Raw genomic sequence first — 26,899 nt, forward strand, 5'->3', positions numbered from 1 at the left:
CACAGAGTGGCAGAAGTATTAGCGGCAGTTTTATAAGGCCTGACCTTACCAGAGACAGAGGAGAAATCCGTCGCTCTCAGGATCTCCGCAATATTCAAGCACTTTTGTTAAAATTCTGACATGAACTTTGTGGCCTGAAGGAGTTAACACACCTCCACAAACCTGCCTTCAACTGGTAAGATCAGGACCATGATTATTATTATATACAGCTGTAAAAAGCTGGTTACATAGCATAAATTGCATTGAAACACTTAGGCCACAAGATTACTCAAGAAGAATTGTATTGCTTGTTCAGTCATATATTTTGATCTTTATTGCTGGTAGTTTATTCTCCTGAGAGTTGGGGATTAGCCTTGCTTTTAATGTAAAAAGTGTATCTATGAGGGTAAAAATATAAAATGAAAATAGATTTTTAATGGCAACTTTGGTTCTTAGCATTAATTTTACATGCCGTTTTCATTCTGAACTTTTAAACAGTTTGGAGAAACATATGAGAGATTTGTGAACAGGGGCAAGAGAGGGTCAAATGTATCAAATCCTTGGATTCCAGCAAATGTAGGATTTGTGGACGAGCAGAGAAGCACACATGTGTTGGGAATGTAAATTAAAATAAAACCTCACTTTGTGGAGACTTGGGAGAAACGAACACACCACGTTATGGCGAAATGTCTGAGGCGCGTTCGTCTCCTTAATAAATTAACCAAATATTAAAATAAACATTCGTTTTTATCAGTCTGCATTTTTTCCTCTCTGGATGAAAGTGTTTCAGGAAAAATCATAAAAGAATCTATGGTAGCTCAGAGAGGTTAAACTCAACAGTTGTTTTCTTTGAAGTCCCTGGCCATGAGGTTAATTGCCAAAACTGCTTGTGGAAAAGGTGGTAACAATTTAACAAGACTGTACAACTGCAGAGACTTAGATGAATATCAGGTGTTTGCAGATGGTTTTTTTCCTCACAGGAAAGGGGGTGGGGAGGAGAGGAACAGAATGAGAAACAGGGGAAGAGAGAGGCCTGAATGAAGTCCCAGCTAAACAGCCAATAATTCTTTGTTTGCTTAGCCAATCATCCTGTAATTGGCCGGGAGGTTAATAGGACTCTATTGATTGGCCGGGAGGAGTGCTTACTGTGGCTATTTTTACTGTATGCTCCCAGACAGAAGGCTGCAATTACTGGAGCTCTCATTCCCACTTTTTAGGGCCTGATTTATGAAACCCGATCAGGTCGCTCTTGGCAGTTTGTGTTTTAAGTGTTGCCTTCTGGGTCTTTGCTGCTTAGGGGTCAGTGCGCTATTTCTCATCATTTATTGTGGTCATTTGAATAGGTAAGCTTCTTTATGACTTATTGAAGGGGGAATACATTAAAAATAATCACTACCACCCACGTGGACTGAAAAGTGGGAACCACGGGACAAGCTGTGTGATAAAGCCCAACCTGCTCTAGAAAGCGAAAATTCTGCCCCCGGCAGAGAGTTCACTGAAGATCACAAGATAAAATGCTGCGGTCCTCTCTTTATCTGCCTTCCACTGACAGGTTTCTCAGCTCTCCCTGTTCCTTGGCCTTTCTTGATTACACTTGGATTTGCTTTTGTAGAATGTCTAATAACTGGATTTGGTGGCTGCTGTCTTGGAGCTCAGAAAACTAAGGCCACGTCCAAAATGCCTCGCACCATCCACTTTGTTTCCAGGGCTCCCGACAGGGCCCTTCCGTCTTAACCCGTCCTGACCTGGTCCTGACCCGAGCGTTACTAATAAGGTACTTACCTCATCGTTTCATTTCTCACGTGCTAAACGTGACTATAAATCCTTCCGTTACTCAAGATCCTGGTTTTTCCACCCTCACTCAAACCCTCTTTTGTAGTTCAGCATTCCCTGGGAACGCATCTAAGGGGAGTGAATCTCTGCTGTTGATAAGGCCCTGAGCCACAGATTTCTGCAGAGCCACCTTTACCGCCAGCTGGTCACTGCAGGCTGTGATGACCCCAGTACTACTGCTGCTACTGCTACCTCCTGGTTCTCCTACTTCTTTAATTTTACTGCTGTTATTAAAACAACAACAAAAAAACATATTAAGGACTCCTGCAGATCCTCGCTTTGCTTCTAAAGCTCTCCATCGTTTAGCATCCATGTTTGAACGACCGCCCCATTCTGGGCACCCTTGCAAGTACTGCAGATGTAGGGTGATGACGATAGACCACAGCCTTCCATCCTGATCTCGCTCCGCCAAACATGGCAAACGTTGCTAACCACACCCAGCAAACTTTCTGTAAGACGTGTGACAAGCAGCAACCCCACAGAGTGACCCAGTGCGGGAAGAGCAAGGGTCCTCTCTCTGCCTGTGGAGAGCAGCATTATGACAGGAAGCAGAGGCCGTAGCAGAGAATCAGACACGACTTGGTGACTAAACAATGAGAGGCTAAGGTGGGCAGACTAGGTTATCCCCTCCTTGAACTGGGAGGAGATATGAGAGAGGATCAAGGGATCCAGTTCAGAATTTCATGTTTCATTTTATTATGAAGAGTACAAGATCTTGAGATTATCGTTGTTTTTTTTTTTTTTTTTTTAAAGACCACTAGTATCCCAATACTGTGGGGCTTTCCTGGTGGCTTAATGGTAAAGAATGCAGGAGACACGTGTTCGATTCCTGGGTTGAGACGATTCCCTGGAGGAGGAAATGGCAACCCACTCCAGTATTCTTGCCTGGGAAATCCCATGGACAGAGGAGCCTGGTGGGCTACAGCCCATGGGGTCGGGAAAGAGTCGGACACGCCTTAGTGACTAAAGAACAACACCCATCCTAAGATTGCAGATTCCTGGTCATTTCCCTTTGGGAGGGTAATAGGTGCCCTCGAGCTTGGTGGGTACACCTCCCTGTACGAGGCGGTGAAGGATAGGATTTCCCCACCTGTAGCAGAGGAGCTATCCACAGCCTCCCAGAGATGCTTATTCTGTCACTGAACCACCTGTTACTGAATTTTCTTACTTATGATATCTTGACATTGCAGGAGATAGTGCCTTTCCTTTGTCCTTTAAAATTTTTTTTTCTTCTATCATATTACTCTCACAATCTTCTAACCCTCCTGAGTTCGCTAGAGCTCAAAAGAGCCTTGATAGTTTTCTCCCCCGCTTGTCAATTGTCTGTAGAACTCTCTCTGTCTTCCTGTTGCTACTGCAATTAACAGTGGCCCTTTCCTGTCATGTCCCCTCCTCCACCTCATTACCTCACTTTAGAAGTCTGTTCTGATTAGGATTTCATCTTTTGTGAGTTTTTTCCAACTATTCTATGTTGTTACCATAATGTTATGAGGTGGGAGAGGGTTCATCTGAGTGAGTTCACACAGTGCTCTCAGTGTGACAGTTACTTGTGTGTGTAACTTCTCATAATTGGATTTGGTGGCTGATATTTTAGAGTTAAGGCAACTGAGTCCATGTTCAAGGGAAGCAAAATGTTAGTGTTAAATATCCCATAGGGTAGTCTGAAACCAATTCCACTAGAGTTTAGGAATTTTACTCCTTCCTCTCCCCCCGCTTCATGTCTAGGCAAAATTATATTTTCTCTCCGTTTTCTTGCTATGTTACACTTTTTACTATGACTCTCACAGGGAAAGAGATGACTTAATGTGCTTAAAAGATCTGACCTCACCAGCCCGCCAAACTCCCCCAGCCCCCCACACCATTGTAATGTGACAGCTCTTATTTTCTTAAATTTGGAATTCATAAGAGAAAGTAGCTTGGTACTTTCAGACAGACCACATGTTCTTTATCCTTTGCTTTTACCATAATCCCGAAATCTCAGAGTCCCAGTGAAAGGTCCCTGAAGTGCATTCTCTGCACCTTTAGAATCCTTATTACTGGCTTTTCTTTCTTTTCTTTTTTTTTTTTTGGCTAAACTTCACTGTTTAACTTCATTATCAACTTTAATATCAACTCAGTAGCATTTATAAGATTCTTTAAAACATGGTGATGCCTCAACTCTTATCTTTCCATTTGTGGGTAGAGTCTGCTACTGTTTGTTCCAAAGGAATTAACACACCACCACCAAGAGCAAACATTTCAGAACAATCCATGATCTGGCACTCGCCAGTTTACAGATCTCATCATTTAAGTATCCCTTTGCTGGTGATAAAGGAATCATGAGAAAGGAGAATAAACAGATCCATTCTTTTAAAGAATGGAAGCAAGGGCTGAGTAAGTGAGCTTGGTGTTGGTTCCCTGGGACCACGTGGTTCTCGAAGGACCTTTGTCTGTTACACTGCCTGCCTTCTGTTTCGTTTTCTTTTGAGCCAGCCATCTCTCTTGCTGGATAAGTGTGTATAAAAAGGGAAGGGAGGGTGGGAAGGAAGGAAAGAAGGTAGGGAAAAAGGGAGGGAGGGAAGGAGAAAAGGTGAGGAAGAAAACCCATGTAGTGAAGCAGAGATTTTTGAGCTGAGTGTTGGGAGCAAACGCAATATTTGGAGATAGAACTATTTATAAAACTTTGGGCACTGACTCAGCCATGACACATTCACCTTTTTGGGAAAACTCAGGGAGATTTTTTGGCAAAACTCTTTCATTTTGTTTTCATAGTTCCGGTGTGAAACTGCCACCACAGGTTTTTTACATTCTTGAGAACAAAAACATGACTATTGGTTAATCACCAGAATATTCATTATTTAATGAATTTAACATAAAAAGGAATAAAATCTATTGTGAATAAAGTTACTGGCTCGAAATATAGTTTTATTTTTAAAATGTAAACTTAAAGTGTTCTTTTGATTAAATGCAACTGTTTCTTTGGCTTTTTAAATTTTTTTGGCTTGGAAAAGGCAAAAGAAATCATTTCAGAAATGTGTTCCTGTCTGGCGTTTTCCTTGAAATTGTCTTTTGAATATAGAAAAGTGACCAGTGTACAACACACAGAATTTGTAATGAGACCTTTCAGGCATCGTGGAAGGTCTCTGCATGGTTCTCTCATGTGAGATGACCTCAACAAACTCAGTTTTGCTATACAATGGAAAAGAAAAAAGCATGAAATACTTACATATCATAAAAATCTTTCTCCACCCTAGAGTATAGATTAAAGAAATTTTAATAGGGAGTAAAAAAATTGATAAGCATAATCTGATATGAATTTCTGTGAATGTTACCAGACGCAAGTAGTAGTAGTAGGTCAACTGAATTGGTATCTTTATAGGAGAACTTGAACTTAAATGTCGCCTGAGGCTTTGGTGGCATCATCAAGGATGTGTGTTTTATTCTTTGTGATACATTGTTTTTATCAAGAGAAATGAGCATTTGTGTTCAGAAATGGATAATTCACACACCTTGTTTTTCTCTATTTAATCAAACTTAAATTACAGTTTGAGTGGTGGCAAAAAAAAAAAAAAAAGCTCCAGTAAAAAGTGTACTATTTAACTTGAATTTTAATTTAAATTTGTCACCCAGTGCTGAGGTTTTACATCTGTCTAGGGGCACACGCTGCTGGTATTTGTCAATAAGCAAAAGAAAAACACTGGCTTTCAGATAATAGGCATTTGGTGAACTGGCGACAGTCATGCTAGCGAGAATGCTCAAATGACTTCAGCTCTTTCCAGCTTCATTATGTCAGGCTGGCAGATCACATGTGGCATTATGGAAATCAGCAAATGAAAACCATATTGATCAGCACTGAGAACAAATGTAAAAAAGGTGGTCTCGAGGAGGAGCCGAGGCGAAGAATGCTTTCCTGGTCAACCTGATAGGCTCTTGTTAAGGCCTTTTAATCATTTATTAACGTAACCCTCCTTCCCTTTCCACTCAGATTACCTCAGCCACAGAGCATCCTGCTCCATTTATCTTTTAATGTTTCCTTTATTTAATTTATTTTTAAGCTCTAAGTTATACTCTTATTTCAGAATTGAGTTTTACTTTTCATGGGATTGTTTTAAGTGACTTAAATGACTTTTCCCAACAAGCTCACCAGGCATTCAAAGGAAGAAAAAGCCTTTGCTGAGATTCACCTATCAGCAAATAATTTACTTGGTATGCACCACAACCAAGAGCAGAGAGACAGAGACAGTCAGCTAGACACATTTAAAAAAAAAGAGAGTGTGTGCAAAATCTGAGTTGTTCCTAAGCCTGATTCTCTGGTTAAGATTTGAGTCAATGTGCCAGTTTTAAAGTTTTTGTTTTTTGTTTTCTTTTTTTCCCAGAGTTCGGAATTTAGCTTGGTATAGTTACTTCAAGCCTAAAACTGAAATCTCAGTCTTTTTTCCTTTCCTTCTCTACCCTGTGACTGAAGTAGGAAGCTGGAGTTGTCATTCATCCTGTTACTTTGGGAGGGAGAATGGGAGTAATACTGGATCTGTGTAAATGAGAGACGGAAATGCACGTCTGGGGTTTGTGGGGGATTCTGTTTGCCTTGAGTTTCCTCACTGAAGACACTTCTTGGGTTTGCAGGCTTTGCTGTTTTCCTAGATCACATTCAAACCTAGGTTTGACCAGCCTGTCTCCTCTCCCCACCTCCTCCCTGCCTCCCTCTCTCCTTCCCTCCAGCCCTGACCTCCCCTGACATTTTTATGTGCAGGTTCATCATTTAGTAAGAAATTTCAAAGGTGTTTTCTTATATGGAACCGTGTTCTTTTGTGGTTGATGAGTAACCTGTGGACGTGATCCTTTGGAATACTAATTGCCATATGACAATAGTTGTTTCTATCCCACTTTGGGGCATAAATCACTCCTAAGCAAGACTGACGCACAAAAGAAACGTGGAATATGGATATAATTTAATGCCCTGAAACTGATGTGTTCAAACCAACTCTGTGATGGACTCTTTTCAAGAGTTATTTAGCTAATTGACAAAACTGAATGTTTTCTGTTTTTTTTTCCTTTCAAAGACACCTTTAAAAGAAAAAAATGACCAACAGACCCTTTAACATTAAACAATTGAGGTATCACTTTCCTGTAAATTTAACATTGAATTCTGAGATGGATATTCCTTAAAAATGTGTTTCATCTCTGGGTAATCAGATCACTGAACTTTCTTTTCGTCCTGGACTCCTTGTGTGTAGCCATTTGGGCATCATTCTTTTTATCTTTGCTTTTCTATGTTTCCTTTACTTGCCTGGGCATTTTGAGGGAATATCTCTGATTGATTTGGGTATCAAAAGATGTGCCATATGTAGACCTAATTTATCTAAATAGAATCAGAAATTTTATTTTATTTTGGTGGTCCCCTGGGACTCCAAAGATCTATTCAATAATGGATTTGAAAAATCCATGTATAAAATCTATTTTATGTTTTCTTCTTGCATACTCATTGATTCCTAAGTGCTTTTCCTCATAGACTCACATTACTGTCCCACGTTCCTCTCTGGGCTCTACATCAAATAGTGGAGGAATTGCAGCAGGAGTGCTATCTAGGGAAGAGTTACTCCCCTTGTTTGTTGCAGAAGAGCAGAACATTAAACAGTGAGTGGACTATGCAGAAACCTCTCCCTCTCCGGATCTCTTTTTTTTCCTCTGCCTCCCTCCCTTCCTCTTTTTTTTCCACTGTTCCCTCTCCTTCTCTTCCTCCCTTTCTCTCTCTCCCCATTCCCAATGGGAGTGTTGTTTATAGAGCATTATAATTTATAACTGAAGAGAGTGGATTTAATTTCAGTGGAGAGGCTCGCCAGCAGGGCGCCAGCCTGCAATCATATGAATCAGCAAGCTGCAAACTCTATTGAATGGAAAGTATTATCGCTGGCCACAAACGGACACTGTTTCTCCTAAACAACTCCCTTGGTGCAGGAAGACCTTGTCTTCATTCATCTATTTTACATATCTACTTCTGTTTTAATTTTGCCATTTCCTAAAAGTGTTTTCTCTTTAGATTGCAACTTTTCTCTACCTTATTTCCTGACCCAACATTGGAAATTGCTATTGTATATTTCTGGCTGATTTGATATTTCTTCTATCTCCATCCTTACCATGTATGGCTTTAGTTTTCCCTTCCCGTCTCCTTCCTGCATACACGTCTTTTTTGTTTGTTTTAATGGGAGCTGTTAAACATGCAAACAAGACTGTGATAAACCATTAGCATTAATATTGTAAAATGCTAGGCAGTTTCATTCACCTAAAATTTTATTTAATCATGGCTATTTTGCTTATACTCAGATATTTTTTTCTACATGGAAAGATTTATTTTCTTGTCCTTCAAACATCTGGGAGGTGATTTCTTATTCTTAATATGACCCATCAAAGCTCTTGTAATGTTAGTACCTGCACCTTTATGCCAAGTTTTTTTTAAGTGTTTCGGTCATTTTTCAGAGTGCTGGAATATGTGCATGACTTTTTGTGGTTGGTATTTGTTTTAATCCAACATCGGCTGCTTTCATGTCATTAGGCTAAATCTCTGACTCATTTTGAAAAATCAAGTTAGACCTACAAGGCTGGTACCTTTTTCAAAAGTATTTTACTGAATTAATGTATTGTAATTGTTGGTAATTTTGGTATTGAATCTTTAGTTGAGATGAAGCAAATTGCATTAATATTGCATCAAATATCAGGCTGTCTTCATCCAGACTTTAGAATAATTTCAACATTCATGTCTTAACAATGAAATTCAAGTTGTACCAATAGCATGATTCTGGTATTTGCTTTAAAGAGAGAGAGGAACAGTCCATGAGTCAGTAAGGAAACTGCTGTAAAGGAATTTTATTTAGACATTTATTTAGAATTTTATTTAGTGGGAAAACCAGACTAGTCCGACTACATTCGTGTAAAATAAAGGTCTTATGTATTTAGAAAATGCTAACAAATGCACAAGTTGCCAAGTACTGGAAATGCTAAAAGCTCAGAAAATTGATATGAAGTTCACATGTTCTACTGTCAGAAATGTATTTGTTTTCTTATAGGTATAAAGGAGAGAAATTATTTATATACCAGCTTGCATATTTTCTTGACTCAATATAACATCAACAAATCAAATATATGTACATAATTTTTCTCATTTAAAGGACAAACTTATGAATCCACGTGTATTCATAAAATTTATCCTTTAAAGCCTGAGAAGAGAGTTATAGTCCTCACTGTCTCAGCTAGGATTTTTTTTTTTTTTTTTTTTGCCTTTGATTACTCAATAAGAATTACACATAGAAACAGAAAATCAATATGTCTACTTCTGCTTATTTTCAAAATTGAACATTGCTCTATATTAATTTCAGAGAAGGTATATCCAAGCGTCAGCTGAGAGAGGTTTAGTTTGGTTTAGTTTTAGATTCCTTGTGATAGTTGTCACCTCTAACAGCAATGAACTATCAAAAAAGTGAGATTTCTTATCACTCCGTTTTTATTCCGAGAAGTAGTATGTGAAATGAGGGAGAAAACTGTGGATTGCTGGTGAATGTGTTTCTAACTCCTTTTATTCCTGACTTAAAATCAGTTGGTAAACCTGACTCATGATATGTGGATTTTTATTGAATTAAGATTAGAAAAAGTCCAGGCAGCTCCATAATGAATATCTTTATACAGAGATCTTGCGCATTTTTCAACATCTTCAAGGAGGTGGGAGGGCTACAGTGAAGCGCAAACATTTGGATAAGGTTGAAATGAGTCAACAACAGTGAAAAGGCCCTTGGCTTCATCCGTTTCTTTTCAGAGTCAGGGAAAGGGAGGGTCTTTGTGTTTTCACTTGAGTCTTGGGTTTGGTTATTCTGTTTTGTTTGTTGTATTTTTACCTAAAAGACACACCCCTCTCTACCTGTAATGTAGTGTAAGGTTCAAGACAAACATGGTATAGTCGTGTTTTATTCTGATTAATTCCTACCTTTAAGAAATTCTGCCATTAGGGCTCTCAAAACCCAATCCTAGAACAGAAAAGTTCTGTGTGCCTGTATATTACATGCAAAGGATTTGTTTCTGTAAATTAGTGCCCACAGTCAAATTGATTCCTTTGAGAATTTTCTGCAATTGAAGTCCAAGAAGAACAAATGCAGTAGTTATGATTCAAATAAAATATTTATTGACAGTAGATGATCTGTAAATATCTTTGCCCAAAATGCTTATATGCTACTAGAATCAAAAATAGAAATGAAGCGCAGGAAAGTACAGTTCACTGAAAGTTTGTTTTTTATGGTCTAAAGTAGAGTTGTTGTTTGGGTTTGTTTTGTTTTGCACAACTATTGCACGTTATAGTGACCTGACTTCTTAACACATGATCTGATTTCTTGATCAGAAAGCCTTTATAAAGTACGCTGAGTGGATTTTTTTTCAGATGTTACTAGGTGACCTTGTAGAAGTCCCTGCTCTGGTCATACAGGAAATATGTGGCATTTACGTAATTGCTGTTCGTTTCCTTGATTGTTCCTATCCAAAGTTTCCATGCGTCGCTTCAGTAAAGTGCGTTCAGGCATCGGGGCGACAGCTCTGTTTCCCCTCCCTGTAACTGCTTCTGGACCGTGTGCTTGGCCGACTTAGCAAAGCATAGAAGTCAGCTGCATCTGTGTGAGCCAGCTCTGCTTCGACTGGGAGCAGTCGAGAACACCATTTGTTTTCTTTTCTAAATATCACAGAAGTTTTATTTTCCATTCACCGAGGCTTTTTTGTTTTTTCCTGCTTTGGGCTAAGGGTGTACTAATTTTTCTAACATCTATACATACTTCCAAAATGTGAAACAGGTCATGGCCTTCTTACTGATCATAGTGGATAGTGCTGCTGTCTCTCTAGCTGAAACTGTGACCTTGGTTGGGGGACGGGTAAAGGCCCTGCTGGTGGCTGCTTTCCTCACTTTTTGGAGCTTTGATGTATCTCTGCAACTGGTAGAAATGTAGAGGGGTGTTCAGGGAAAGGCAGCTGGCTGGCAGCGTCAGATTAAAATATTTCTGACCCACAAAAGTAACCAAATGCCCATATTTCTTCATTTAACATAATTAATACCTTGTATTTCCAATGACTTTGATAAAGTGGCCTTCCTCCTCCCACACCCTCCCCCTCCCCTGTGTCAACTTTGGGAAGACTGCAAGAGATCTATAGTTAAAACACTCTGTAGATGATGAAGAATAGTGTGTCTTTAAAAAAAAAAACGAACATCAAAAGTCTCAATTAGGTTGCTGCCTAGCAGGAAGCTTATAACCACATTAAAATAGAAAAGTTATTTCATTTTTAGTATACTGTATTTCAGCAGCAAGGGTTGCAATCGAAAAGCAATATGAAACACTTTGGTTTGGCTGCCAAGTAAATCCACATTTTGTTATAAATGTGTAATTACAGGAAATATATGAAAAGAAAAGTGTTAAGCATTTCTTATCAAATACTGGAAAAGAGGAGTTTGGTGCCTTTGGAATTTAGGAAAAACCTGGGATGGATTTTGGTCCTGTTACAAGGCCTGCTTGTTGCATTTAATTTAAAGCAGTTCTTCTATCATTATCCCAGAGCCCAGGGCTTTTCAATACTTTACAAGACAGAGACGGTGCCACCAAATGTGCCTGGGAGTTTAAGCGGTATTTGATCAATCACGTGATTTTATCAGTTACTTTTTCTTTTCTTGCCTTCTGCACCTCAGCATACACATTTTAGAGTGAAAATACAGACGATGTATTTATTTTAAACAATCTGGCAGTGGTTGAGCTAGCCATCTGGAAAGGTGATGTCAGCCAAGGGCAAGGGTGGTTGCTGGTTGAGGGTAGTCATCTGTCCCTTCCCCCGCGACACACGCACGCCAGCCTCCGCAAATCCAGTTTAATGGTGCCTGAGTTGCTGTTTGGTTGGTTGAACTCATTCTCCTTAGCTGACATTTAACTAGTAGTTTGTGCTGGAAGAGTATTACTACTGCTTTCTCTGGCCTTCACAGACACGATGGCTGGACAAAGATGAGCAGCCCTGATCTGCTATGATGGACAGAGTTCAATTATATTACTCCCTCTCAGAAAGGAAAAAAAGCACACATTTAATGCCATAGCTAAATTGGATTCCTTCTACTAAGAAATCCTAAATTTGTGCTTAATAGCCAGATAAATGTAGAGCTGATTTACATTTACAGGCTGATTGTAGATTTGGTTCATTGAATATAAAATTTGGTCAGTATGTAGATGGTTTTACTCCCCCCAATGATATGTATGTATCTGGTCCTGCAGTGTTTTTTTCTTAAGTAAAAATTGAAGACCTCTCTTTGGGAAATATCTTGGGTAAATAAACTTGACAGGGACTGCTGTGTGTATAGAGCTGCCGCTCTTACAGGAATATGTATGGTTCAGGAAGATTTTGGTTCTCTCTGGGATGGGAGTAAGTGAGAGTCATTCTGGAGGGAGGGCTTGCAATAGAATTGTGGAAGTGTTTCTGACACCTAGGTGTTTTTGTTTTTTTAATTCCCAACAGAGAGATGTTTCAAACGTATTTGCCTCCACAGAAAGAAAATTTTCTCCTATTACATGGTTCCAGGGAAAGGACAGATATACGTACCATATTTTATTTGGAGATGTCCTGAGAGAATCCCTCACTGCCTTTTTCCATGCTACAGTCTGTTATACAGCAGCAAGACCAAGATGATCCCAGTAATAAACCTTATTGGTATGGTTCACTGATTTTTTTGGACTCTGCATTTATTTCAGCAGACTTCTCTAATAGCATTTTGCAGTTTTCAGCTTTTTGTTGTTGAAAACAAAAATAATAAGTAAACCAGTTTAGGGCTACACTTCTTTCTCTGAAACTGATTCCTGCCTTAGTGCCCTCCTTGAGGGAGGAACTGGCTCTCTAGCCAAGGCAGAGGAGCCACCCCTGGTGAAATGTGAGAGAGGAGAGGGAATTACTTACATGCTTAAGGTCTTATTATTTGAGACATTCAAGAGGGTCAACGTAGTATTCTAATTCTTTCCTTAAAAAAAGTATATACATACATATCTTGTTCAGGTTGTAAAATAGGTCTGTAAGTTTGGTCTTACTCTGTGAAAGGTCAGGGCAACGTTTTCTTCACATCAGACAGATTTTGGTTGAACACCTTTTGTGTGGTCCAGTAGTGAATACTTAGAATGTGTTTGCCACCAGAGTAGATGATGGTGTATCTATTAAGAGCGAAACAGTGCAACACACATGATAAATATTATTGAACAGGACATTTCTTCTACACTAAAATGTAGGGGGTCAACGTTTCTCAACTCTCAAGAGTCAGGATAGTTTCTTTTAACACTTGACCCTAAAATATTTTATGTTTGAAGGAATAGCGACAGTACATTTTTCCAATGCAGAGTCACTCAAATTCTTTAGTAGTTTATTATTTTAATTTAAAAAATTAATTTTAATTAAAATTTATTATTTATTTTTTGCTGCACTGGGTCTTTGTTGCTGCAGGGGCTACATTCTAGGTGCAGTGGTGGGCTTCTCACTGTTGCAGAGCACAGGCTCTAGAATGCACAGGCTTTAGTAGATGTGGCTCATAGGCTTCGTTGTTCTGTAGCATGTGGTGTCTTCCCATAGCAGGGATGGAACCTATGTCCCCTGCATTTATTGGCAAGCAGATTCTTAAACACTGGGCCACCAGGGAAATCCTCTTTAGTGATTTAAAGTTTTTATCCCAGAGTCTTTCTGAAATATAGCTTAAGGAGTGGTCATATTCCATTTATCCAGGAGTCAGAGAAATAAACAAAACTCAAGTAAGCCAAAGACTTAATTGAAGTGATCCTATTTCAGTTAGTCACTGAAATCAATGATAAAGACATGACTGTTTGGGGGGGTGGTTGATGGAAATGTTGATATTGGAAAATTTATAAAACCCTTGAGAGAGAGCAAGCACTCATAGGACCATGGAGTCATGTATAGAGTAATTCTGCAACAGTGGCTAGATATTGAACTGTCTTCTAAATCAGCAAAGAAATATTAAATTATGTCTGATGTAGTTTTTATATTAAACTTGGTTCATAATTTTCTAGGTCCTTATAAGTTAGTATCTTACTGGTATTGTATGATAGCTATGATACCTCTTCATGGGTAAGAATGTTCTCTTAACCCCAGCGTGGGATTTCCTGGTTAGACCACTCTGCTGGGCTGTTGTGAGAAGGTGGAACCACAGACCCCACAGGGACATTCAGACTGAAGGACACTGAACCCTAGGTGGTTCTCCATCTGGGTGTCGTCCAGGAAGCAGAGCGCCGCGGGGCCTCCTGGGACAGCACGCGCAGTGACAGTTTCCAGCTGTTCGAATCTAACTCCTCTCAGCACCCTTGCCTCTTAGTTTCTTTGGTTATCCGGTACGTTCCAAAGGAAGCCTTGTTAGGGCCCAGAGTGCTAAGACTTTCCTCTCAGAGGGAGTCCCAGGATCCAAAGGAATTATGGTAAACCCACCTTTGCACCCAGATGCTGTCTAGAATATAGGAACCTTACTGCCCAGCATGGTTTAGCGTGACCACACCTACTTCAAGAGTGTCAAGCACTCAACAGGGCATTCGTTGTGTGATTTTGTAAAAACCATTCTAAGTTCTAGAGGACTCTTCACTTACGTAGTTTACACTTCCTTTTTAAAAATAATTTTTATTGGGATATAGTTTATTTACAGTATTGTGTTGGTTTCAGATGTATAGCAAAGTGATTCAGTTATTCATATACATGTATATCTATTTTTTCAGATTCTTTTCCGTTATAGGTTATTATAATACTTCCCTGTGCTGTCATGTAGGTCCTTGTTTATCTGTTTTATATTTAGTAGTGTGTCTGTTAATCCCCAGTTCCCAATTGACCCCTTCCCCTCTTTCCCCTTTGGTAACCGTAAGCTTGTTTTCTGTGTCTGTGAGCCTGTTTCTGTTTTGTAAATAAGTTCGTTTGTACCATTTTTTAAGATACCACGCATAAGTGATATCATAAGGTACTTGTCTTTCTCTTTCTGACTTGCTTCCCTTAGTGTGGTCATCCCTAGGTCCGTCCATGTTGCTGCTCGATTCTTGAATGGACTCAGGAAGGAGTTGTTATTTTATATTTTATACATGAGCAAAATGAGACTTGGAGATGTTAAGTAATATCAGCACAGTTACCAAGTACTAGAGCTGGAGTCAAAGTAAGGTCCTGTAAATCCAGATACTGCCACCATGGGCCGCGCCTAATTCTTTGTGATGGTAATGATCATTGCTAAAGTAGATAATTGCTGCTTGGACTTAGCAATGCAATGAACATAGGAAACCAAGTCTCTTGATAAGTCTTTCCCTGGTGTCTGCTAGTCAGGGAGATGCCCCTGCCCAGTTCCTTTTCATCCTTGGAAAACAAAACACCTTTCCCGGTAGCTTCTTTTGGCGGGTTATGGCTAGATGGCATCACCGATACAGTGGACATGAACTTGGGCAAACTTTGGGAGATGGTGAGGGACAGGAAGGCCTGGTGTGCTGCAGTCCATGGGGTCGCAAAGAGTCAGACACGACTGTGTGACTGAACAACAACAAGCAAAAAGCCTTGAATTCCTTCCTGGCATATTTTTGTCCTATAAAGAAGCTCCTGTAACTGATGGCTTCGTCATTCTTCCTTCCCAATTCCTTCCAGTTAAAAGGCAACTTGTGACGGAGCCTCCAAACACTAGGTGACAGCCCTCTGAGCATTTTCTTAAAGAATCGATTCATTCTATGAAATAGAAATTCATTCTATGAAATAGGCTGGTATTTATTGAATGCTTTCTGTGTCTTTCTGTTCTTAGCAGTCTGGGAGACAAGAAAACTGTGCCTTTCTCGATTCAAGGAGCTATGGTTGGGAAAGATGAGATATAAATGCATTTGAATACTTAAAAGATGACGAAATGCCACAAAGCATTCTATGATCAATTGCACAATTAATGTACAGATAGTAAATGCTTTGAGTTCAGGGAAGAGAGAATCATAATCTTAGCATGTGTAATCCTGCCACCTTAAGAGAAGGTAGAACTCAGCAAGATTAATATATAGGCATAAATTTATACAGCACAATATGGTCATATCTGGACTTCACATTCAGATCTTTTCATGGCCAGTCTCTTGCCAAAACTACCCTCTCTCCCAGACATGTAATCAGTTAGATTTTTGAGAGAAAAATGAAACCTCATCATCAGTATTTTTAAGTTTCTGACATGATACCGTGGGTACCTACCCAGCACTCTGGGCTTCCTGGTTGGCTCAGTGGTAAAGGACCTGCTTGCTAATGCAGAAGATGTAGGTTCAGTCCCTGGATCGGGAAGATCCCCTGGAGAAGGAAATGGCAATCCACTCCAGTATTGTTGCTTGGGAAATTCCCATGGACAGAGGAGCCTGGCAAGCTACAGTCCATGGGGTAACAAAAGAGTCAGACAACTTAGCGACTAAACAACAGCCACAGCAAACCCAGCAGTCTTTTGTGTCCTGGACATGAGGTACTAGATACTATGAAAAATGATCCTTAACTGAAGTTCACAATCTACTGGGATAGAAATATGTATAGTTAACTGGACTGTAAGCTAAATGCCACAGAAGAGCCTTCAATGAATATAATGCTGTGGGTGCCCAGTGGTGGAGGGAGAAATTGGGTTTATGAGGACTCGTCTTTCCCTGGTGGCTCAGATGGTAATCTGCCTGCGGTGACCCAGTTTTGATCCCTGGGTCTGGAAGATTCCCTGGAGAAGAGAACAGCCCAGTATTCTTGCCTGGAGAAGTCCATGGACAGGTGAGCCTGGCAGGCTATAGTCCATGCAATCACAAAGAGTTGGACATGACTGAGTGACTAACATCATCCTTATTGGGTTTCTTGTAGGGGGTGTGTTTGAACATATAGCAGTATTTGGACAGCCATTCCATGTAAAGGGAAGTGGCTAGGGTTTGTTTTCTGTTTTTCAGTGTTTTTATAATTAGTTGCTATTTTCCTTTACTCTTCTCTGTTGCTCTATCTCGTCTGTTTCCCATGTCTGTTTTTCACCATCCTGCCCACTTCTGCATGGGGTTTTACCTTGCTGCTAAAACATACTTTGTGATCTTTGCACCAACTATAGGTTTGTTTTCTTTCCTCTCTGGTATGACACTGCCTGTCTCTTAATTCTAGAAGTAATTTGATTTCCCCAGTGGCTTTTATCATTCATTGGAAACAACTGAAATTTATGCCTATTGACAAAATTCATTATTAGGTTATTTTATTTGGAAGATCAAGCTTGACTCTTCTTTTTTCTGATCTCTCTCTCTGTGTCTTCCTTTCATTTCTCTCACTCTAAGCTTTTTTCTGTCCTTCCACATTTTCTCCTATGTAACTTCTACACTCTGGAAGATCACCTTGATGACCCTTAGACACCACCTCCATATCTGTTTACACCTGTCATGTGGAGCTGTCTTATCCCTTGAGCCTTTTCTCTTTCTTCCTTCTCCTTTGTTTTATGTTTGGCATTTAATTACCATGCTGCAAATGGTTGGACATCGTTTGTGTTTAAAAAATGCAGTCAAATAAAATTTTATTTTGAACAGCAACTTTGAATATAAATAACCCCATGGAGATTAGGTAATACTTTTCTCACCTTACTCAAATATTTATCTCTGCTTTTTCTCCTGCCAAAGTCTAGAATTCCAAAGTGTCTTTCCTCAGTAATTTAATTAGGCCACAAGTTTGAGGCTTAATGATGGATCAAAAAATGTATGATATGCTTGAGAGATCAAGACGGCAAATTGATTACTGTTGCAGCAGAGGTTGGCCAATGTGGGAGAGGGAGCAGGTACTGCCCTGTGCTGCAGGATCTGAGTCAGTGATCAAGGTCAGCCTCAGTTCATTAACTTCTTTTGAGGGCTTATAGTCACTGTAAATATAACTGCTCATACCTTATATTCTAATTACAATATAGTATCGTTTTGCAAAGACTTAGGTTCGCATCAGTAATGTCCTAGGATGTTGAAAGATCCAGAGTAGTGAAAGCTGATTTCTGGTCATTTCTCCTAGTTTCTTAGTGCCCATAAACAGAAAAATCTCACCTCAAGATACTAGTGTGGATAAATATGCTCCCATCCATGGGCACATTAGGCAGGAGCCTGTTCTTTTCTTAACCATCTGAAACCATCATCTATTTTAAGGAGCAATATAAGGGATTCTTATTGTGCTTTGATCTAACACATTATTTAAAATTGGAATATGTTTCATGGTAATTCTTAAGATCTCATAAACAGGAAATGTGTCTGTTCAACAATTCAAATACCCGGTTTCATTCCTGTGTTTAGACAGTGCCTTGTATTGCGAATAAGCCTGTTTTTAAATGACTTTTAAAGTGTTTTACTTGAAGCAAAATAGTAAATCATTTTAAACTTAACAGATTGTGCGTGTGTGTGTGTGTATGAAATCTAGAATGAAGATAACAGGTGTCCAGTCTTTTACACAGAAGTGTAATGACTTAGTTTGGGGTTTTGCAACTGCTGTGAGAGGATTCTTTTAGTTAAGGATTCCTCAGTATACTTTAGAAAATCTTAACACCAATCTTCATAAATAAACATGAAATCAGAAAAATCAGCATATTTTTTCATTTGTCATGTAGATGTTAAAAACCATCTGAGAAGCAGAAATTGGTGTTGGTGATAAGATCATGAATTGGAGTTTAAGCTAAGGATATTTGTGGACATGGATCATTTTTTACTAATTTAATTTAAAGTAGATTTTGTTCAGTTTCTCTCAGTTGATTTTCATAAAGGTGAAATAGTTGGCATTCATTTTCTAAACATTAGTTGGATACACTGCACATGGAATTTTACAAGGCCTGCAGTAAATGCATGTATCAGACATATCCTTCCACCTGAAAAAAAATAAGGTAGACAATTGTACAGTACAGTGGTTTTCAAGGTATTGGGTATCAGGCAGTTACCCTGAGAGATGCAAAACAAATGGAGTCCTACAGTTGTGCTGGCTCATGACCAGGACGCATGGTAACAAGGGAGGGGAAATCCACATAGAGCACAGCAGTCTTCCTCAGTGGAAAAGATGAAGCTGGGAGTTTGGGGAGGCCAAGAAACTTGTATTCACAGAGCTCAGTACCAGAGAACAGAGAGCTGTACAGATAGCTAGCTCTAAAGATCTGCAGAGGACATCCTATAAGCCTTCAGCTGAGTACTGATCAGCACATGAGAAACTACCCAAGACCCAGGAAGGAACCACTTCTAAGGGTTAGAGTGAACATTTACCAGTGCTCTCACAGGACTGGGAATCCTCTGTTTCCAGCGGTAATAGTGGAAAATCTCATAGTTTATAGGCAAATGGGGATAATACACAGAAAGTTTTTTCCTCCACAGTGAGGCAAAATTTTCCCTAAACTATTGCAGTTTTGCCTAACAGAACTTAAAAGCATGACATAAGGCACATCATAATTAAATTGCTTTAAGGCAGTGTTAAAAAGTTATAAGGTTTTTATACTGTATGTGAAGTGGTATGATATTCCTTCAAGGTGATCTTTAACGATGAGTTAAAAACATATGCTAAATCCACCACTAAAATTACAAGTTATATAGCTAATGACAAATTAGATAGAATGGAATCCTAAAAATATTCAGTTACTCCAAAAGAAGTCAAGGGGAGAATAAAAGGAACCACCCCTGAAAAAAACATATAGACAAATAGTAAATATACAACATCATGGTGGATTTAAATCCAACATACCAAAAGTCATATTAAATATAAATGGCCTAAAGACGCAATTAAAATTAGACAGAAACTGTCAGATTGGATCAAAGGGGAAGATTCAACCATAGTTTGTCTACAAGAAACCCAATTAAAGATACAAATAGGATAAAAGTAAAGGGATGGAAATAATACACCAGTGAAAACTGAAGAAAGCAGGAACTGTTATATTAATAGACAAAATAGACATCAGAAAAATATTATTATAAAATAAGGGGACATTCATAGCATTAAGGGTATTAATTCCTAAAGAGGACATATCCATTCTAAAGGTCTATGTGTCTGATTATAGTTTCAAACCATATGAAATAAAGCTGACTACAAGTAGAATTAGGCAAACACACAATTATAGTTGAAGATTTCCACATCCCTCTCTCAATAATAAAAAGACAAAGAATTGGCAAGGATATAGAAGACTTGAATAACACTATTAACAACTTAATCTTATAGACATTTATTTTAAAAAAAAAACAAAAAAAAACAACCACCACCAACAGCAGAACCACCTTTAAAAAAAATGTACATAAAATATTTACTATGATGATTCATATTCTGGGCCATAAAAGAAGCCTCAATAAAGTTAAAAGATTTGAATCCTACAGTTTGTTCTCTGACCACAGTGCAATTACATTAGAAGTCAATACCATGAGATATTTGAAAACAATCCCCAAATATTTGAAAATGAACACTTCTAAATAAGTCATAGTTTTAAGAAGAAATTTTTTAAAATTATTTTGAATGGAGTAAAAATTAACACACAACATATCAAAGTTTGTGGAATGAATGCTTTAACAGAGTGCTTAGAGGAAAAGTTGTAGCACTAAATACCTAATAAGGAAAGGCTTCAGATCAGTGACTTCAGCTCTTACCTTCCACTAGGATGAGGATCAAAGTGGAAATAATAAAAACAACAATAACAAAAGATAGAGAAATCAATTTTTTCTTAGTTTTGATAACAAAAGTATGGTCCATTAAAAAAAAAGCTATAGTTTCTTTGATAACAAAAGTATAGCCTATTAAAGAAAAACTATAGTTTCTTAGTTTTCATAACAAAAGTATGATCCATAAAAGAAAAATTGACAAAGCAGACTTCATCAAAGTCTAGAACATCTGTTCTTCTACTGATACTGTTAATGGAATGCCACACATTAGGGGAAAATATTTTCACTTCACACAACTGATAAAAGGCTTATGTCCAGGTTATGTGAATATATAAAAACTCTTAACTGTATTTGAGACACTACTATTTACTTATCAGATTGTCTAATATTGACCAAAATATTGTCCTTGTCTTGGCAAGGACATAGAGCAACTGAAGCCGTCATATACCATTGCTGGACGTACAGAATTTTACAAACACTTTGGAAAGCAGTTCAGCAGTTTCTTAATTTTATCATATATCAGAATTCAATAACAGCCATATTTGTAGAATTGAAAACAACTCAAGTGTTCATCTACAAATAAATCTATAAATAAATTGGTATTTATCCATGAAACTGGATACTACTCAGCAATAAAAATGAATTTTCAATAACACGGATAGATCTCAAAATGTCAGTGGAATCTGGCCAAAAATATATATACTATTTGGTTTCATTTATATAAAATTCTAGGAAATTCTAACAAATCCATGGTAATACAAAGCTAGTGAACGGTTTCCGATATAGAGGTCTGGTGAAGTAAAAAGTAGATTGTCATCTGAGAAAACCTTTGGCAGGGATGGACGCTCATTATCTTGTTTGTGGTGATGGTTTCATAGGTATGAACATATGTCATAACATCAAATTGTTCCCTTTAATCTACACAGTTTATTGTATGTCAGTTAAACTGTTAACTTCTAATGACAGTTTATACTTCAGGTTACACTTTCATTCTAAGTTCTATACATTAATTCTATTTTGAGATTTTTGGTTTTGTGTTCAGTTAATCCAGTAGGTCTTTCATCTGAAAGATGAATAATGTGTAGCCATTGTACTTGACTTATTTTTAAACTAATGAATATTTAATGAGGAGACCAACTCTTGATACTGTACTAAACCAATAAAACAAATTTTTATATTACATAAAAACCTGTGTAAGTGCTACTAAATGGATAATCTTTTGTCTTATACTTCTGCATCCTAAAATAGAGTAAATATTAGACATTTGTATCTTGGAGTGTTTTACCTTGGACTCTGAAATACAAACTAAAATCCTAAACATTTTTTTTTTTTAATTACCTCCCAATTTCACAGGTTCTGGCTCTTATATATGTGGTGGGCTATACACACCCAGCCTGCCATCTTATTCCATGGAAGTACTGCTTGGACATTATATTTTGAAATCTGTATTACAAAGTCTTTTATCCTTTTATTAGTTTAGTACTTTAAGCCTTAGACATAAGAAAGAAGACTATCAGTGAAAATCAATTGAAATGTGGTTAGATAAAGATCTGTTGTGCTAGCAGAAGGCTTAGTTGCAGCACAATATGATCAATTAGGGCCCTCCAGCTGCATACAGAGTTTTACCCAGCCAATCACTTTTCACACGTTTCCTCCATTAGCTTGACTAGAGTTCTTTTTCTTTTTTTTTTTAAATGTGAATTATGATGAATGAGATTGTTGTTATGAATATAGAGATAGGTCATTACCCTACAGAAACCAGACTGTGCTGGCGTTTAGTGATTAGGCTTTCTGCTCCTGCTATCAATAAAGTATAAATTTATCTGTCTCAAACTATAATTGGGAAGCTGTAGTCATTGTTATCTAATTCATTTAACAACATTATAATCGTAAATTGTTTTTGTTCATCTGGATAATTTACATAACTTTTAAGTTAGTGGTAAGGATGAAGGGATATGATTTATCAAATCGAGGTGGGAAATTTTTCATGACTTCAAATCAAATAAATATCCCTTAGGAATTGGTACCCCTAAATTGAACAACCGGATATATATAGCCATTCCAGATATCAAAAGTAAAAATAATAAATGAAGATGCTGGAGGTTTGCAAAATAATAAGCATTAGCTTATTACAGAAGTCCTATAGTTGTTAAATTCTAGAAATGATGTGACTGTTTTTCCTAGGCTTCAGTTCAGTTCAGTCACTCAGTCATTCCGACTCTTTACGACGACGCCATGGACCAGGCTTCCCTGTTCATCACCAACTCCCTGAGTTTTTCTAGGCTTAGGTTGTGGAATTGGAGGGGAAAAGGAGTTGTTGGGTTTTGTTTTAATGTACTCAAAGACTGAGGTTCAGTACTGGTAAAGTGGATGCGCAGGGCATCCTGCCAAAAAGGTTAGGGACTGCTGTTCTAGAAGATGGATGCCCCTAGGCCTAGAAGAAGTTGGGCTACAAGAAAAGCGGCCGGGATGCCCTGCGCATCCAGCTGCACTGTGGCACAGAGCTGGTGCCCCATGTGTCTTGTAAGGCAAGCCTGAGTTAGATCCCCAGGCTGTGGTAGGTATTCCTGGTAAATACCTCACATAAGCCTGTCTTATGAAAAAAAAAGAAAAAAAATTAATCCTTAGGACACCTTCCACCTGAGTGGATAGATTAGTGGAGCAGGTCCTGATATAAACCATTGAATTGTAATCAAAATTGGTTTGTTTTTTTTTTTTTTTTTGCTCTGATGTTTCTTTGTTTTTTCTTATTTTAACTTTTTCCTATTACAGTCTCCTGTTCTCACAGAAAAAGGCCTTTTATGTGTCTGTGTGTGTTAGAAAAAGGCCTTTGGGGAAAAAAAAAAGTCTAGAATATAGTGCTTACAGTACTCAGCCCTCACAGATGTCAGTGCGTGTATAGAAAGATCTCATCGTCTGCAGGCGTGAATAACTCTAATGTTACATGGAAAAGCAGGGACTGTTGCCTGACCGACAGATACCAAAGAACACTCCAGTAGAGATGCTGTACTTGGAAGCTTAAAGCAGGCCTGCCTTTGAGGTCCATTGATGAAAAGACCTTTGTGATTTGTGCCATGAGGGTGGGGGAGGAGTGCTCAGTACTAGAAGAGTTAATAAACACCAAGAGCTGTGCTCATCTTGTAGCTTTAGTAAGCTTTAATCTGTAAGCTTGATTACCTCCTAACCCCTCTATCTCTTGCCTCCCCCTTCAAGCACTGTGGGGGCTTTATGGTGGTATTAGTGGCATTTTGCCCAACACTGGCTTTAGGGAAATCATTGTACAAGAAAGAGAATCAGAAAGACTGGCGCTGTCTGCTGTGTGAGGTCATTAACACAAGAATAACCTGACGGGCTCCAGAGGGCAGGGGGGAATGTCTGTACTTACTAGAAATTTGCAGATGGAATGATACAGTCCTTTTCTTGTAGTCCAATTTCTTCTAGGCCTAGGGGCATCCATCTTCCAGAAAAGTGGTCCCCAGCCTTTCTGGCACCAGGGAGTGATTTCATGGAAGACAGTTTTTCCATGGACTGGGGTTGAGGGGGATGGTTTTGGGATGATCCAAGCACATTGCCTTTAGTGTGCCCTATATTATTATTATTACATCAGGTCCACTCAGATCATCAGGCGTTAGATCCTGGAGGTTGGGGACCCTTTTTCTACAAAAACCCCCTTTAGATACTTTCAGCAGGATATTCGGTTGTATATCTTGGAGAGGCCTTTGTGTTTGCTGTGATATTTCATAAAAACATGTTTGTAAGCTCTTGCTCTCTGAGTTTTTTTTTTTAGAGATATATATTAGCATAGAGTTGCTATGTAATTATTTCTCAGTATTAAAGATATTCTAGTGTCTGAGACCAGATTCAGTGCTCTGTGTTTTGCCAAACATCATTAAGTCATTAGTGTAGGGGACTTGTTGTGAAGGACTGATTAAAAGCTCAGAGAAGCCCTTGTACATTTTTATATTAATCCCAAGAGCTTTACAATATTCTCTTTTCTCTTTATAATGAGTGGTTTGAGAGGATGATACATCATTTCATTAAAAATATCTTGGCAGATAAACCAAGACAGAAAATGATTATGGCCATAGATAAGCAATTAAACTATACAGGCAACAAGCTGTGATAAATAAATACTGAGCCCATATTCTGTTAAACTGGAAACCACTGGGTAGAAATAATTTGGCTTAAATGTTGGCCCTGTGTTGTCAGAGGATGTGAGAGAATTACTGAATGTTGTCAGTTGCCTCCAAGGTATCCAAGAGCTGATTGTCAGGTACTTGGGTAACAGGTGTGCCTTACAAGTATGAGGAGACAGCTCAGAGGGACTGTTACAGCAAGTGGTGGACCTTGATAGCACATGGGGGCTGATACTTGCTGCCTTTATCAGAGAGCATTAGCCCCTTTCTGTGTGTCTCTGCAGTGGAACAGAAAGCAGCAGTTTACCTTCACAGATGGCATTAACCACAGGAGGCTTTGTTATTCAGGCACATAAATAAAATCGTCCTCGCCATGCTGCCCTTGAAAGGAGGAGAAAATAACACAGCCATGTAGAGCCCAGGGAAAGAAGATAAGCTCCGTGAGGCCAGACTTTCTCTTCTGTCGTTGGATTTCTAGAAGTTGGCAGAAAATTGGCAATTTGATATAAAATTTTATTTAGTTGATATGACTGGTAAGGGACAGAGATGTTTAGATCCTGGCCTGAGCCCATGCTTCTGTGGTAAGGCCTGAAACTCTTTAGGCCCACTGGTTGTGCTCAAATGAAGCAGATCAGAAGAGAGTATGGATTTGCTATGTTTGTTTGAGAAAGTCTTTATTCCTCCTTCTTTGCTGAAAGACAGCTTCTCCGGTTATAGAATTCTTGGTTGGCAATTCCCCCCCGACCCCCTGACCCCTAATGTTTTGAAGATGTTTATCCTCATTCTCTTCTAGCCTGAAAAGTTTGTGCTGAGAAACCTATGGATGGTCTTGTGGGACTCTCTTGTATACAACTTCTCTGTCTTCTCTTGCTGCTTTTAAAATTCTTTCTTTGTCTCTGACTCTTAACAATTTAATTATCACATGTCTCAGTGTAGCCCTATTTGTGTTCAACCTATTTTGGGTCTTTTGGGCCTTATGGATCTGGGTGTTTATTTCTCCTTCCAGGTTTGGAAAGTCTTCAGCCATTATTGCTGTAAATGTACTTTCTGTCCCTTTCTCTTCTTCTGGAAAAGAAATACTGTGGTGTTTTTTTTTTTTTTTCCCATTGTGTCCCATAAGTCCCATGTGTGTGCTGAGTTGCTTTAGTCGTGTCCCACTCTTTGCAACCACATGGACTATAGCCCGCCAGGCTCCTCTGTCCATGGGATTCTCCAAGCAAGAGTACTGGAGTGGGTTGCCATGGCCTCCTCCATGGGATCTTTCCAATCCAGGGATCAAACCCACATCTCTTTTGTCTCCTGCATTGGTAGGTGGTTCTTTACCACTAGTGCCACCTGGGAAGCCCCCCTAAGTCCCATAGACTTTCTTTACTCTTTTTCATTCTTTTTTCTTTGTGATCCTTTGACTGGATCATTTCCAATGTCTTATCCTCCAGGTTACTGATTCTGTCTTTTCTGTGGTTGAGTCTGCATTTGAATTCGTCATTTTAATTACTGTATCTTTCTCATCTCTAGGATTTCTGATTTCTGTTTGTTGGTTTTGGTGGTTTCTGTTTCTTTGTAAACCTTTTCATTTTGTTATCTATTGTTTTCCTAATTTCATTTAGTTGTCTGTATATTCTCGAAGCTCACTGAACTTCCTTAACACATTATCAACCAGAGACATAGTAACACCATAGGCATTAGTTTCTGCAAAAAATCCACCCACTGTCTGATTACTATTGACTAGGACTGCTGGCTTGGTTTCCTACCCAAGTGAGGCTGTAGGAGGTTCCCTGGTTGCCTGTGTTCTCTGGTCAGGCTTACTAGATGGTTGGAATTGAATACTATATTCAGTAGCTGACAGGACTATGATTGAGCGTCCCTGCTCTGGCAGGGCAACAAGATCGGACCCAGGCTCATTTTGGAGGGCCTAGAACCAGGCATGAGTGTGCACTGAATTTCCTGATCAAGTGAGGCCACCAGTTTTGCCCAGCAATGGGGAAAGCCATGGACTGTGCTTCCTTTTCAAGTGCCACCGTAAGCAGGCTTTTGGATGGGCTCCACAGCTTCCTGTGTGCTCTGGTTAGGTTCTTTGGTTGGCCAGGTTGAAGGCAATATTTAGCAATGGGCAGGGCTGTGAATTAGTTTCTCTGCCCAGGTGTGGTGGGAGCACAGAAGTATGCATGCTCAGTTGTGTCCAACTCTTTGCAACCCCAGAGACTGTAGCTTGTTAGGCTCCTCTGTCCATGGGATTGTCCAGGCAAGAATACTGGAGCAGGTTGCCATGCCCTCCTCCAGGGTATCTTCCTGACCCAGGGATCTAACCCACATCTCTTGCATCTCCTGCATTGGCAG

At 39.0% G+C, this 26,899-nt stretch overlaps 1 protein-coding gene and 1 long non-coding RNA gene across 38 annotated transcripts in view; both read left to right on the forward strand.

Annotated features, from left to right (window-relative positions):
* BCAS3 (BCAS3 microtubule associated cell migration factor) overlaps positions 1–26,899 on the forward strand; it is a 591,361-nt gene that overhangs the window by 372,410 nt on the left and 192,052 nt on the right. The window lies entirely within an intron of this gene.
* On the forward strand, positions 1,019–2,330 carry LOC147352643 (uncharacterized). The gene is made up of 3 exons (XR_015148306.1): positions 1,019–1,322; positions 1,592–1,753; positions 1,859–2,330. It is a non-coding gene; the product is annotated as an uncharacterized LOC147352643 (long non-coding RNA).

The sequence above is a fragment of the Bos grunniens genome, chromosome 19, assembly GCF_055505025.1.
Source record: "Bos grunniens cultivar Pamir isolate PY7600 chromosome 19, Bosgru_T2T1.0, whole genome shotgun sequence".
Classification (NCBI taxonomy): Eukaryota; Metazoa; Chordata; class Mammalia; order Artiodactyla; family Bovidae; genus Bos; species Bos grunniens.